Here is a 13,974-nt window from a genome sequence, read left to right as displayed (position 1 = left end):
ACAGCATCCCAGGCCTTGCATGAGGACAAATAGCGTGCGGATATAGCAGCAATGCTTTTTGCCGCCATGCAGTCATAAATGTAATACAGATGAGAGGTTCAATAAACAGGGACCGGAAACGCTACACCATCCCAGATGTTCATTGGTCATGTTACTTGGTTGGGGTCCAGGAGTGTTGCGTAGTCGTTTCCAATCCAGGATTGATTCATTTTAATTTGAGTCAGACGGTCTGCATTTTCTGTGGAGAGGCGGATACGCCGATCTGTGACGATGCCTCCGGCAGCACTGAAACAGCGTTCCGACATAACGCTGGCTGCCGGGCAAGCCAGCACCTCTATTGCGTACATTGCCAGTTCGTGCCAGGTGTCTAGCTTCGATACCCAATAGTTGAAGGGTGCAGATGGATTGTTCAATACAGCTACGCCATCTGACATGTAGTCCTTGACCATCTTCTCCAGGCGATCGGTGTTGGAGGTGGATCTGCACGCTTGCTGTTCTGTGGGCTGCTGCTGCATGGGTGTCAGAAAATTTTCCCACTCCAAGGACACTGCCGATACCATTCCCTTTTGGGCACTAGCTGCGGCTTGTGTTGTTTGCTGCCCTCCTGGTCGTCCTGGGTTTGCGGAAGTCAGTCTGTCGGCGTACAACTGGCTAGAGGAGGGGGAGGATGTCAATCTCCTCTCTAAAATCTCCACAAGGGCCTGCTGGTATTCTTCCATTTTGACCTGTCTGACTCTTTCTTCAAGCAGTTTTGGAACATTGTGTTTGTACCGTGGATCCAGAAAGGTATAAACCCTTTAATTGGTGTTGTCCAGAATGCGCACAATGCGTGGGTCGCGTTCAATGCAGTCTAGCATGAATTGAGCCATGTGTGCCAGAGTCCTGCCAGAATCCTCATCATCCTCTTGTGAGCGTTGTGATAGTTGTTGTGATGCATCATAGTCGTCACCTTCTTCCTGGTCTGCTTCTGCTGACCATTCGCGCTGAATTGTGGAAGTCCAACGTGCACCGCTCTGGCCCTCGTCAGTGGTGGCAGGAAATTCCTGCTCCAACTCCAGCTGTTCCTCCTCCTCTTCTTCGTCATAGCTGCTGGGGCCAGCGTTTCCTGAGGTGGATGGCCTGATGTTGGTACCATCACGCTGATCGTTTTCTCCTTCAGATTCCCCCAGTTGCATCATGACAGCTGTTTCCTTGATTTTCAACATTGACCTTTTCAGTAAACACAGCAGTGGTATGGTAATGCTGACTGAAGAGTTGTCACTGCTCACAAGCAACGTGGATTGCTCAAAATTTTGGAGGACTTGGCAGAGGTCCAACATGTTGGCCCAATCGGATCCACAGAAGCTTGGCAGCTGTCCGGATGCGCCTCGGTACTGCGCCGTCATTTACTGGACCACTGCACTCTTCTGCTCGCAAAAGCGGGCTAGCATGTGCAGCGTAGAATTCCAGCGCGTAGGGACATCACACAGCAAGCGATGGTGGGGGAGATTGAAGAACTCCTGCATCTTGGCGAGTGCCCCCGAAGCAGTACTGGAATTTCTGCAATGTTTGGCCACTCGTCGCACCTTCAACAGAAGATCGGCCACGCCTGAGTATGTCCTCAGGAACCGCTGAACTACTAGGTTCATCACGTGCGCCAGGCAAGGGATGTGTGTCAGCTTAGCCAACCTTAAAGCGCAAATGAGATTACTCCCATTATCACACACAACCATGCCCGGTTTCAGGTCCAGCGGTGCCAGCCACAAATCCGTCTGTTCCTTTATTCCCCTCCAAATTTCCTCCCCTGTGTGCTGCTTATCCCCAAAGCAGATCAGCTTCAGCAACGCTCGCTGACGCATGCCAACAGCTGTGCTGCACTGCTTCCACGATCCTACTGCTGCTTGGTTAGCGTTTCCGGATGAGGTACAGCTTTGAGATGCGTTGGAGGAGAAGGAGTCAGAGAGGTAGGTGCTGCTGTTGTTATCCAGTGGGAGGGACGGCGGTGCAGCTGTTTGCGGCGTGGGCAACACCCGCACCGTAGCAGGTGAGGAATCGCTGCCAGGCTCCACAAGGTTCACCCAGTGCGTGGTAAGGGAGATGTATCGACCCTGGCCGAACGCACTCGTCCAGGTGTCAGTGGTGAGGTGAACCTTGCAGGCAACGGCATTCTTCAAGCTTCGGGTTATTTTGCTGACCACGTGCTCATGCAACTCAGGCACTGCAGAGCGCGCAAAGTGGTAGCGGCTGAGAACCACGTAACGTGGGATGGCCACTGACATCATGCCCTTGAAGCTGTTTGTCTCCACCACTCGATATGGCAGCATTTCGCAGGCCAGAAGCTTGGCTATGCTGGCTGTTACTGCCACGGCCCGGGGGTCATTTGCTGGCAATTTCCTCTTGCGATCAAACATCTCCGAGACAGACAACTGAATCGTAGGGCTGCACACTGTAGGGCTGTTGGTTGTTGTGTTTGATGAACACTGGGAGACCTCAAGAGCACTACTCCGGAAAGTGACAGTGTCAGCGTCGTCTGATGTTTGTGAATGTTGTGAACCACGCAATGGCTGGGCTACTGCTGCTGCTGAGGCGGGTCTGGTGGTGAGTCTGGTGACCCCAAGGGAGGCAGTGTTGCTGGTACCCTGTCCTGCCGCATTTGCCCACAGAGTGGGATGTTTGGATAGCATGTGGCGGCTCATGCTGGTGGTGGAGAGGTTGTTAATACTTTTCCCCCTGCTCAGGCGGGTCTTGCACACCTTGCAAATCGCCATAGTACCATCCTCAGTGCAGTCTTCAAAGAAAGCCCAGACTTTGGAGCACCTGCCTTGCTGGCGATTTCTGTTTGCGCCTCTTTTGCCTCTCACTTGAACTTCCACGCTTGTGGTGCCTGAAATTGTGCGCCGCCTACCTTGTGGCACAAGGCGAACTCGTGCAGCAGTGGGTTCTTCAACAGACTCATCTGTGCTGCTGCTACGACGGCGATGTTCTCGTTCACAAACAAAATCTGGGTCTATGTCCACATTGTCCATACCCTCCTCTTCCATCTCCTGAAACTCGTCATATGTCATTGTGGGGGGCCGCCGCCGTGGAGTAGAGCTCCCCAGAACAACCTCTGCGCAGCTCACTCCAACGTCGTCTTCCAGATCTTGTCGACCGACCTCCTGCAATTGCAACCCCTCCTGCCCAACTTGCTCTGGGATTTGTGTTTCCGAGTCCTCCTCGGACTCGCCTTGTATTTCAGTGCGCGGTGCATTTCCCACAGTTAATGGTTGTGAATCCGGGCACAACATTTCTGGCTGTTCCTCCATTGACCTTTGAAAGGTGGAAGTTTGTTGGGCTGGGAATAGCTCCTGCGAATACCCCATTGTGTCTTGAGGTAATTCATCGGACTGGTTATCTGGCAGTTGTGTGCGTGGTGTCACTGCCGGTTGTGTCAGCTTTGTGCCCACTGGCTCCTTGTAACTGGCTGAGGACTCGGACCTTGTGTGTGATGTGCTGGTGCTGCTTAACCCACTGCTGGACGCTTGAGAGGTCATCCAAGTAATTATCTGGTCCTGTTCTTTTGGATTTGTGAGGGTTGTTGTCCTGGACAACATGGGCGGTATTGAGTGGGTTTTCTTGGGTGCTCCCCTGTGGCCTGTACGTGAACCGTCAGGGGAAACACCTCTTCCCTTGCCCCTCCCTCTTTCACCGGATTTCTTCCTCATTTCACTTATCCTTAAAGTACACGCTGACTGGCAGAAGTACAGTGGCAGTACAGAAATGCTATACAGTGGTGGGTGAGCGGTGTACCACTATTCCCAGCAGCGACACAGAGCACAATGCTATACAGTGGCGGGTGAGCGGTGTACCACTATTCCCAGCAGCGACACAGAGCACAATGCTATACAGTGGCGGGTGAGCGGTGTACTACTGTTCCCAGCAGACACAGTGTGGCAGTAAACACAATGCTATATAGTGTGGCTGAGCAAGGTACACAGAGTGGCAGTAAACACAATGCTATATAGTGTGGCTGAGCGAGCGGTGTACTACTATTCCCAGCAGACACAAAGTGGCAGTAAACACAATGCTATATACTGTGGCTGAGCGAGGTACACAGAGTGGCAGTAAACAGAATGCTATATAGTGTGGCTGAGCGAGCGGTGTACTACTATTCCCAGCAGACACAGAGTGGCAGTAAACAGAATGCTATATAGTGTGGCTGAGCGAGGTACACAGAGTGGCAGTAAACAGAATGCTATATAGTGTGGCTGAGCGAGGTACACAGAGTGGCAGTAAACACAATGCTATATAGTGTGGCTGAGCGAGCGGTGTACTACTATTCCCAGCAGACACAGAGTGGCAGTAAACACAATGCTATATAGTGTGGCTGAGCGAGGTACACAGAGTGGCAGTAAACACAATGCTATATAGTGTGGCTGAGCGAGCGGTGTACTACTATTCCCAGCAGACACAGAGTGGCAGTAAACACAATGCTATATAGTGTGGCTGAGCGAGGTACACAGAGTGGCAGTAAACACAATGCTATATAGTGTGGCTGAGCGAGCGGTGTACTACTATTCCCAGCAGACACAGAGTGGCAGTAAACACAATGCTATATAGTGTGGCTGAGCGAGGTACACAGAGTGGCAGTAAACAGAATGCTCTATAGTGTGGCTGAGCGAGCGGTGTACTACTATTCCCAGCAGCGACACAATGACTGGGGGGACCCTGGCTAGCGTGGCTGGAGCGCGAACTACCCTGCCTGCCTACCCAAAGCTAAACCCACAGACAAATGTCGGAGATATGACGTGGTTCGGGTATTTATTTACCCGAACCACGTGACAGTTCGGCCAATCAGAGCGCGTTCGGGTCCGAACCACGTGACCCGTTCGGCCAATCACAGCGCTAGCCGAACGTTCGGGGAACGTTCGGCCATGCGCTCTTAGTTCGGCCATGTGGCCGAACGGTTTGGCCGAACACCATCAGGTGTTCGGCCGAACTCGAACATCACCCGAACAGGGTGATGTTCTGCAGAACCCGAACAGTGGCGAACACTGTTTGCCCAACACTACTGATAACTGCTCACTGCTGCCATGTAACTGCTCGCTGAGCATACAGCCCAACAGTCCATGGAAAAGAGGCCTTAAACAGTTAACATGTGCATCAAAATGTGTGTCAGGTTAACTGTCAGCAGCTGCAAGACATTGGGGAAGGATTGTGGTCTAAATATAGCTCAACCAGTGGAAAGAGGTGAAAGGGAGGTAGACTGCCAAGAGAACAAATGAAAAGAAATGAAATAAACAACAATTAAAGGGGTAACCTGAATATACTTTAAAGAGACACTGAAGCGGAAAAAAAATGAGATAGTGAATTGGTTGAGTACTATGAATAATTACTAGAAGATTAGCAGCAAAGAAAATATTCTCATATTTTTATTTTCAGGTATATAGTGTTTTTTCTAACATTGCATCATTCTATAATATGTGCAGATTACACAACACAGCATTCAAAATGATTCTTTCAGAGCAGTCTGTGAACTAATGACCTCTCCTCTGCCAGAGAAAAAGTAAATAGTTCAGGAACAGTTGAGATAATAAAAGTCAGAAAACAGCCCTCTCCACGACTTTCAAAGTCGTAGAGCTTAATGGCTTTTTTGCATAGAGATAACAACTGGAGTTTCTTAACTCTTCCTGTACTGGAAACAATTAGACTGATGCATCTGATTTTAATGTTTTATTTCTTAGCTGTACTACACATACAAATCATAATATCATATTTTTTTTCGCTTCAGTGTCTCTTTAAGGCCTTTTTTCCATGAACTGTTGATAGGCAGTGAAATGCCTCTCAAAATATCACAACTGCTTGCTGCTGCCTGGTAACTGCTTGTTGAGCACACAGCTCAACAGTCAGTTGAAAAGAGGCCTACGGGTGATTCTGGCCCATGGTTGTGAAGTCTAAAGAGCTGAGTTTTCTCTTAACCTTTCATATCGTTATATTCTTTGCACAAATCTCATATGCCTCCCATTTCTGGCTTGTATGTAAATTTCATCCAACTTATATGCGACCCTGAATTTAGATTAATCCAAATCTAGCAAAACCGATGAAGGGTATTTGATTGGCTCTGTTTAATGTATAAAATCTGCATGCAACAAGACAGAATTATCAGTATCTGGCTGACACCTCTATTCCATAATATTTCTTTTCTCAGCAGTTTATATATCTATTTGGTATGCTGCAGTGCAGAATTCTGATCAGAATCAGAAAATGATTGGAAATCCAGTCGGAATCAGTATTCCAGACAGTGAACATGGCCGACTGGGAACTGCAGGCCGGCCCGGGAGGTGTGTAACACTTATTTCAAGCATTGTGGTGCACAATTCAAACTTCCACCAATAGTTTAGGTTTTTTGTAGGCCTTCTGTGCTAGACGCTGGAAAAGAGCTCACTGTGATAATGGAGCAGGCATGATCGGAAGAGCCCATTTCCGTTTCTGGGACAACTACGCATACCGTCATACCGAAATTCCGCATACCGGCACATTCCGGCGGTATTCCGTGGCATGCCTTTTTTTACGGAAATGCTGTTTTTTTTATATGCGCACTGTTTGGGGGGTGGCACCCAGGCGGAATTTCGCGTCCATGAGCTTGTTGTCATGATTGGTCAACTCATTCTGCATCTCCTGATTGGTCAATTCATTCCGATTCCGATTTTGCCGGAATTCCGCATTATTTCGCATTCCGGTTTGACATTTCCAGATTCCGCGGAACAATGCGGAAACCCCAATTCCGGCAGAATTTCGGAATTTTAGCTTCCGCGGAATTCGGAAGCTCATGCCTGTGGTGGAGCAACATGGTTACATTGTTAATGTCCGAATGTATCAAATCTCAGCTACAGTGTACAGAAACTGCATACTCACTCCTTCCATATTTATAATAATGTATTCAAATCTCAGCTACTGCTATAGGGTACAGAAACTGCTCAATACTCGCTCCTTCCCGATGTACAACGTATCAAATCTCAGCTACTGCTACAGTGTACAGAAACTGCTCAATACTCGCTCCTTCCCTATTTATAATAATGTATCAAATCTCAGCTACTACTATAGGGTACAGAAACTGCTCAATACTCGCTCCTTCCCGATGTACAATGTATCAAATCTCAGCTACTGCTACAGTGTACAGAAACTGCGCAATACTCGCTACTTCCATATTTATAATAATGTATCATATCTCAGCTACTGCTACAGTGTACAGAAACTGCTCTATACTCCCTCCTTCCCTATGTATAATAATGTATCAAATCTCACCTACTGCTACAGTGTACAGAAACTGCTCAATACTCCCTCCTTCCCTATGTATAATAATGTATCAAATCTCAGCTACTGCTGCAGTGTACAGAAACTGCTCAATACTCGCTCCTCCCCTATGTATAATAATGTATCAAATCTCACCTACTGCTACAGTGTAGTGCTGGGCGAACACCTAGATGTTCGGGTTCGCGAACGTTCGCCGAACATCGCCGCGATGTTCGGGTGTTCGCGCCGAACTCCGAACATAATGGAAGTCAATGGGGACCCGAACTTTCGTGCTTTGTAAAGCTTCCTTACATGCTATATACCCCAAATTAGCAGGGTATGTGCACCTTGGGAGTGGGTACAAGAGGGAAAAAAATATTTGAAAAAGAGCTTATAGTTTTTGAGAAAATTGATTGTAAAGTTTCAAAGGAAAAACTGTCTTTTAAATGTGGAAAATGTCATGTTTCTTTGCACAGGTAACATGCTTTTTGTCGCCATGCAGTCATAAATGTAATACAGAGAAGAGGTTCCAGGAAAAGGGACCGGTAACGCTAACCCAGCAGCAGCAGCACACGTGATGGAACAGGAGCAGGCGCAGGAGGAGAAGGCCATGCTTTTTGAGACACAACAACCCAGGCCTTGCATGAGGACAAGAAGCGTTCGGATAGCATGCTTTTTACCGCCATGCAGTCATAAATGTAATAAAGATAAGAGGTTCAATAAACAGGGACCGGGCGTCAACGCTAACCCAGCAGCAGCAGACGTGATGGAACAGGAGGAGGCGCAGGAGGAGAAGGCCACGCTTTCAGGTGCAACTCAGGCCTTGCATGAGGACAAAAAAATGTGTGCGCAAAGCAATGCAATGAGTAGTTTTCAGGCACAATGGGCTATTCGGAGGAGCTATTCCCACCCCCACAATCTTCTACCTGTGAAAGGTCAATGGAACAGCCACAAATGTTGTGCCCGGATTCACAACCTTTTTCTGTGGAAAATGCACCTCGCACTGAAATGCAAGGCGAGGCCGAGGATGAACATGACGTCAACAACTCAACATGACGCAAAATGGGGGCGGAACAGAAAGCTGCTTTCAATGTTTTGAAGGCCTTAATTGCCTCCGGTGGCCAGTTAGATGCATCATTCATCACACCCAAATACCAGAGCAATGTGTGCAGGAATTTGAATCTCAGGAGGTGTACCGAGATCATCTGGACAAGTGACCAAGTGACCAAGTGACCAAGTGAAAAGTGACAAAGTGACCAGTGACAAAGTGACAAAGTGACAAAATGACAAAGTGACAAAATGACAAAGTGACAAGTGACAAAGTGACAAAATGACAAAGTGACAAGTGACAAGTGACAAAATGACAAAGTGACAAAGTGACCAGTGACAAAGTGACAACTGAGAGGTTGTTCTGGGGAGCTCCACTGCACTCAGTCGCATATGAGGAGAGGTCTCGTCGGGACTGCTGATCCTCTTCAGCTTGCTCAAAGCCTTGAGGGTTCCTGAAGATCCTCTGCTTGGAGTTTGCCGGGGTTCAGCTTGGTGTCGGGGTCGGCGGCGTCCTCCTCACTCCAACGTGGCAGATCTTCTGTTGAAGGGAAAAAAAAAAAACATTGTTAAAAGTCCAGTACCGCTTCTGAAGGACTCACCAAGAGATGCAGGAGCGCTTTAATCTAGCGCACCATCGCTCGCTGGGTGATGTCCCTCCCTACGCGCTGGAATTCTACGCTGCACATGCTAGCACGCTTTTGCGCAGTGCCGAGGCGCATTCCAGCAGCTAGCTACCAAGCTTCTGTGGATCTGATTGGGCCACCATATTGGATCTCTGCCAAGTAGTGTTGGGCGAACATCTAGATGTTCGGGTTCGGGCCGAACAGGCCGAACATGGCCGCGATGTTCGGGTGTTCGACCCGAACTCCGAACATAATGGAAGTCAATGGGGACCCGAACTTTTGTGCTTTGTAAAGCCTCCTTATATGCTACATACCCCAAATTTACAGGGTATGTGCACCTTGGGAGTGGGTACAAGAGGAAAAAAAAATTTAGCAAAAAGAGCTTATAGTTTTTGAGAAAATCGATTTTAAAGTTTCAAAGGGAAAACTGTCTTTTAAATGCGGGAAATGTCTGTTTTCTTTGCACAGGTAACATGCTTTTTGTCGGCATGCAGTCATAAATGTAATACATATAAGAGGTTCCAGGAAAAGGGACCGGTAATGCTAACCCAGCAGCAGCACACGTGATGGAACAGGAGGAGGGTGGCGCAGGAGGAGAAGGCCACGCTTTGAGACACAACAACCCAGGCCTTGCATGAGGACAAGAAGCGTGCGGATAGCATGCTTTGTACCACCATGCAGTCATAAATGTAATAAAGATAAGTGGTTCAATAAACAGGGACCACGCGGCAACGCTAACCCAGCAGCAGCACACGTGATGGAACAGGAGGAGGCGCAGGAGGAGAAGGCCACGCTTTGTGAGACACAACAACCCAGGCCTTGCATGAGGACAAAAAGCGTGCGGATAGCATGCTTTGTACCGCCATGTAGTCATAAATGTAATAAAGATAAGAGGTTCAATAAACAGGGACCACGCGGCAACGCTAACCCAGCAGCAGCAGCAGCAGCAGCACACGTGATGGAACAGGAGGAGGCGCAGGAGGAGAAGGCCACGCTTTGTGAGACACAACAACCCAGGCCTTGCATGAGGACAAAAAGCGTGCGGATATAGCAGCAATGCTTTTTGCCGCCATGCAGTCATAAATGTAATACAGATGAGAGGTTCAATAAACAGGGACCGGAAACGCTAAACCATCCCAGATGTTCATCGGTCATGTTACTTGGTTGGGGTCCAGGAGTGTTGCGTAGTCGTTTCCAATCCAGGATTGATTCATTTTAATTTGAGTCAGACGGTCTGCATTTTCTGTGGAGAGGCGGATACGCCGATCTGTGATGATGCCTCCGGCAGCACTGAAACAGCGTTCCGACATAACGCTGGCTGCCGGGCAAGCCAGCACCTCTATTGCGTACATTGCCAGTTCGTGCCAGGTGTCTAGCTTCATGCCCGGTTTCAGGTCCAGCGGTGCCAGCCACAAATCCGTCTGTTCCTTTATTCCCCTCCAAATTTCCTCCCCTGTGTGCTGCTTATCCCCAAGGCAGATCAGCTTCAGCAACGCTTGCTGACGCATGCCAACAGCTGTGCTGCACTGCTTCCACGATCCTACTGCTGCTGGTGCTGGGTTAGCATTTCCGGATGAGGTACAGCTTTGAGATGCGTTGGAGGAGAAGGAGTCAGAGAGGTAGGTGCTGCTGTTGTTATCCAGCTGTTTGCGGCGTGGGCAACACCCGCGCCGTAGCAGGTGAGGAATCGCTGCCAGGCTCCACAAGGTTCACCCAGTGCGCGGTAAGGGAGATGTATCGACCCTGGCCGAACGCACTCGTCCAGGTGTCAGTGGTGAGGTGAACCTTGCAGGCAACGGCATTCTTCAAGCTTCGGGTTATTTAGCTGACCACGTGCTCATGCAACTCAGGCACTGCAGAGCGCGCAAAGTGGTAGCGGCTGGGAACCACGTAACGTGGGATGGCCACTGACATCATGCCCTTGAAGCTGTTTGTCTCCACCACTCGATATGGCAGCATTTCGCAGGCCAGAAGCTTGGCTATGCTGGCTGGCTGTTACTGCCACGGCCCGGGGGTCATTTGCTGGCAATTTCCTCTTGTGCTCAAACATCTCAGAAACAGACAACTCAACCGTAGCGCTGCACACCGAAGGGCTGTTGGTTGTTGTGTTTGATGAACACTGGGAGACCTCAAGAGCACTAGTCCGGAAAGTGACAGTGTCAGCATCGTCTGATGTTTGTGAATGTTGTGAACCACGCAATGGCTGGGCTACTGCTGCTGCTGAGGCGGGTCTGGTGGTGAGTCTGGTGAACCCAAGGGAGGCAGTGTTGCTGGTGGTACCCTGTCCTGCCGCGTTTGCCCACAGAGTGGGATGTTTGGATAGAATGTGGCGGCTCATGCTGGTGGTGGAGAGGTTGTTAATACTTTTCCCCCTGCTCAGGCGGGTCTTGCACACCTTGCAAATCGCCATGGTAACATCCTCAGTGCAGTCTTCAAAGAAAGCCCAGACTTTAACTGGCTGAGGACTCGGACCTCGTGCGTGATGTGCTGGTGCTGCTTAACCCACTGCTGGACGCTTGAGAGGTCATCCAAGTAATTATCTGGTCCTGTTCTTTTGGATCTGTGAGGGTTGTTGTCCTGGACAACATGGGCAGTATTGAGTGGGTTTTCTTGGGTGCTCCCCTGTGGCCTGTACGTGAACCGTCAGGGGAAACACCTCTTCCCTTGCCCCTCCCTCTTTCACCGGATTTCTTCCTCATTTCACTTATCCTTAAAGTACACGCTGACTGGCAGCAGTACAGTGGCAGTACAGAAATGCTATACAGTGGTGGGTGAGCGGTGTACCACTATTGTCAGCAGTGACACAGAGCACAATGCTATACAGTGGCGGGTGAGCGGTGTACTACTGTTCCCAGCAGACACAGAGTGGAAGTAAACACAATGCTATATAGTGTGGCTGAGCCGTGTACACAGAGTGGCATTAAACACAATGCTATATAGTCTGCTATATAGTCACCCCGAACAGGGTGATGTTCTGCAGAACCCGAACAGTGGCAAACACTGTTCGCCCAACACTACTGGGAGGGAACGCAGATTTTAGTACCTAAACACACGATACAACATGTTTTCCGGGGTCGGACTCTGAGGCACATACAGATGGTCCCGATCATCATCCTCATCATACAACTCTTCTCCTGAGTCTGACCCACCCACCACCTCTGCCACCCCAACATCCCCAGACACAGACCCCTCATCGTCCTCAACATTAACTTGGGATGCTGGCCTGAGCCAGACCTCCTCCTCCACATCAGGCCCCATCATCTCCTCAATGGCAGCCCTCATTAATCGCTCTGGCGACGGACTGATGGACACAACGTTCTCCTCCGGGGAGGGCTGCTGCTGACCACTGGCTGCTGGGGTGGATGTTATAGCTTGCGTGGGGCGTTGGCTGTTGCTGTTGTTGGGAGTGCTGCTCACAGCGGAGGTCTCTGGGGAACTCATGTTGAGCTCATATAGTGGTTGACGGTGAGTGGAGTATTACTGATCCCAGCAATATACACACTGACTGGCAGAGTACGCAATGCTATATAGTGTGGCTGAGCGAGGTACACAGAGTGGCAGTAAACAGAATGCTATATAGTGTGGCTGAGCGAGCGGTGTACCACTATTCCCAGCAGACACAGAACAGTGAACAGAATGCTATATAGTGTGGCTGAGCGAGCGGTGTACCACTATTCCCAGCAGACACAGAACAGTGAACAGAATGCTATATAGTGTGGATGAGCGAGCGGTGTACCACTATTCCCAGCAGACACAGAACAGTAAACAGAATGCTATATAGTGTGGCTGAGCGAGCGGTGTACCACTATTCCCAGCAGACACAGAACAGTGAACAGAATGCTATATAGTGTGGCTGAGCGAGCGGTGTACCACTATTCCCAGCAGACACAGAACAGTGAACAGAATGCTATATAGTGTGGCTGAGCGAGCGGTGTACTACTGTTCCCAGCAGACACAGAACAGTACACAGAATGCTATATAGTGTGGCTGAACGAGCGGTGTACTACTGTTCCCAGCAGACACAGAACAGTACACAGAATGCTATATAGTGTGGCTGAACGAGCGGTGTACCACTATTCCAAGCAGACACAGAACAGTGAACAGAATGCTATATAGTGTGGCTGAGCGAGCGGTGTACCACTATTCCCAGCAGACACAGAGTGGCAGTAAACAGAATGCTATATAGTGTGGCTGAGCGAGGTACACAGAGTGGCAGTAAACAGAATGCTATATAGTGTGGCTGTGCAAGCGGTGTACTACTATTCCCAGCAGACACAGAGTGGCAGTAAACAGAATGCTATATAGTGTGGCTGAGCGAGGTACACAGAGTGGCAGTAAACAGAATGCTGAGCGAGCGGTGTACTACTATTCCCAGCAGCGACACACAATGACTGGGGGGGACCCTGGCTAGCGTGGCTGGAGCGCGAACTACCCTGCCTGCCTACCCAAAGCTAAACCCACAGACAAATGGCGGAGATATGACGTGGTTCGGGTATTTATTTACCCGAACCACGTGACAGTTCGGCCAATCAGAGCGCGTTCGGGTCCGAACCACGTGACCCGTTCGGCCAATCACAGCGCTAGCCGAACGTTCGGGGAACGTTCGGCCATGCGCTCTTAGTTCGGCCATATGGCCGAACGGTTTGGCCGAGCACCGTCAGGTGTTCGGCCGAACTCGAACATCACCCGAACAGGGTGATGTTCTGCAGAACCCGAACAGTGGCGAACACTGTTCGCCCAACACTACTGCCAAGTCCTCCAAAGTTTTGAGCAATCCACGTTGCGTGACTGAGCAGTGACAACTCTACAGTCAGCATTACAATACCACTGCTGTGTTTACTGAAGAAATCAATGTTGAAGATGGAAACCGCTGGCATGATGCAAGTGGGGGATTCTGAAGATGAAAACGATCAGCGTGATGATACCAACATCAGGCAACCTGCCTCAGGAAACGCTGGTCCCAGCTATGACAAAGAACAGGACGAGGAACAGCTGGAGTTGGAGCAGGAATTGGATGCCCCCACTGCCGAGGGACAGAGCGGTGCACGTT

This window comes from Hyperolius riggenbachi, chromosome 10 (genome assembly GCF_040937935.1).
Source record: "Hyperolius riggenbachi isolate aHypRig1 chromosome 10, aHypRig1.pri, whole genome shotgun sequence".
In the NCBI taxonomy this organism is placed as follows: domain Eukaryota; kingdom Metazoa; phylum Chordata; class Amphibia; order Anura; family Hyperoliidae; genus Hyperolius; species Hyperolius riggenbachi.
The sequence above is the reverse complement of the archived record's forward strand: the minus strand, read 5'-3'. Positions refer to the sequence as shown.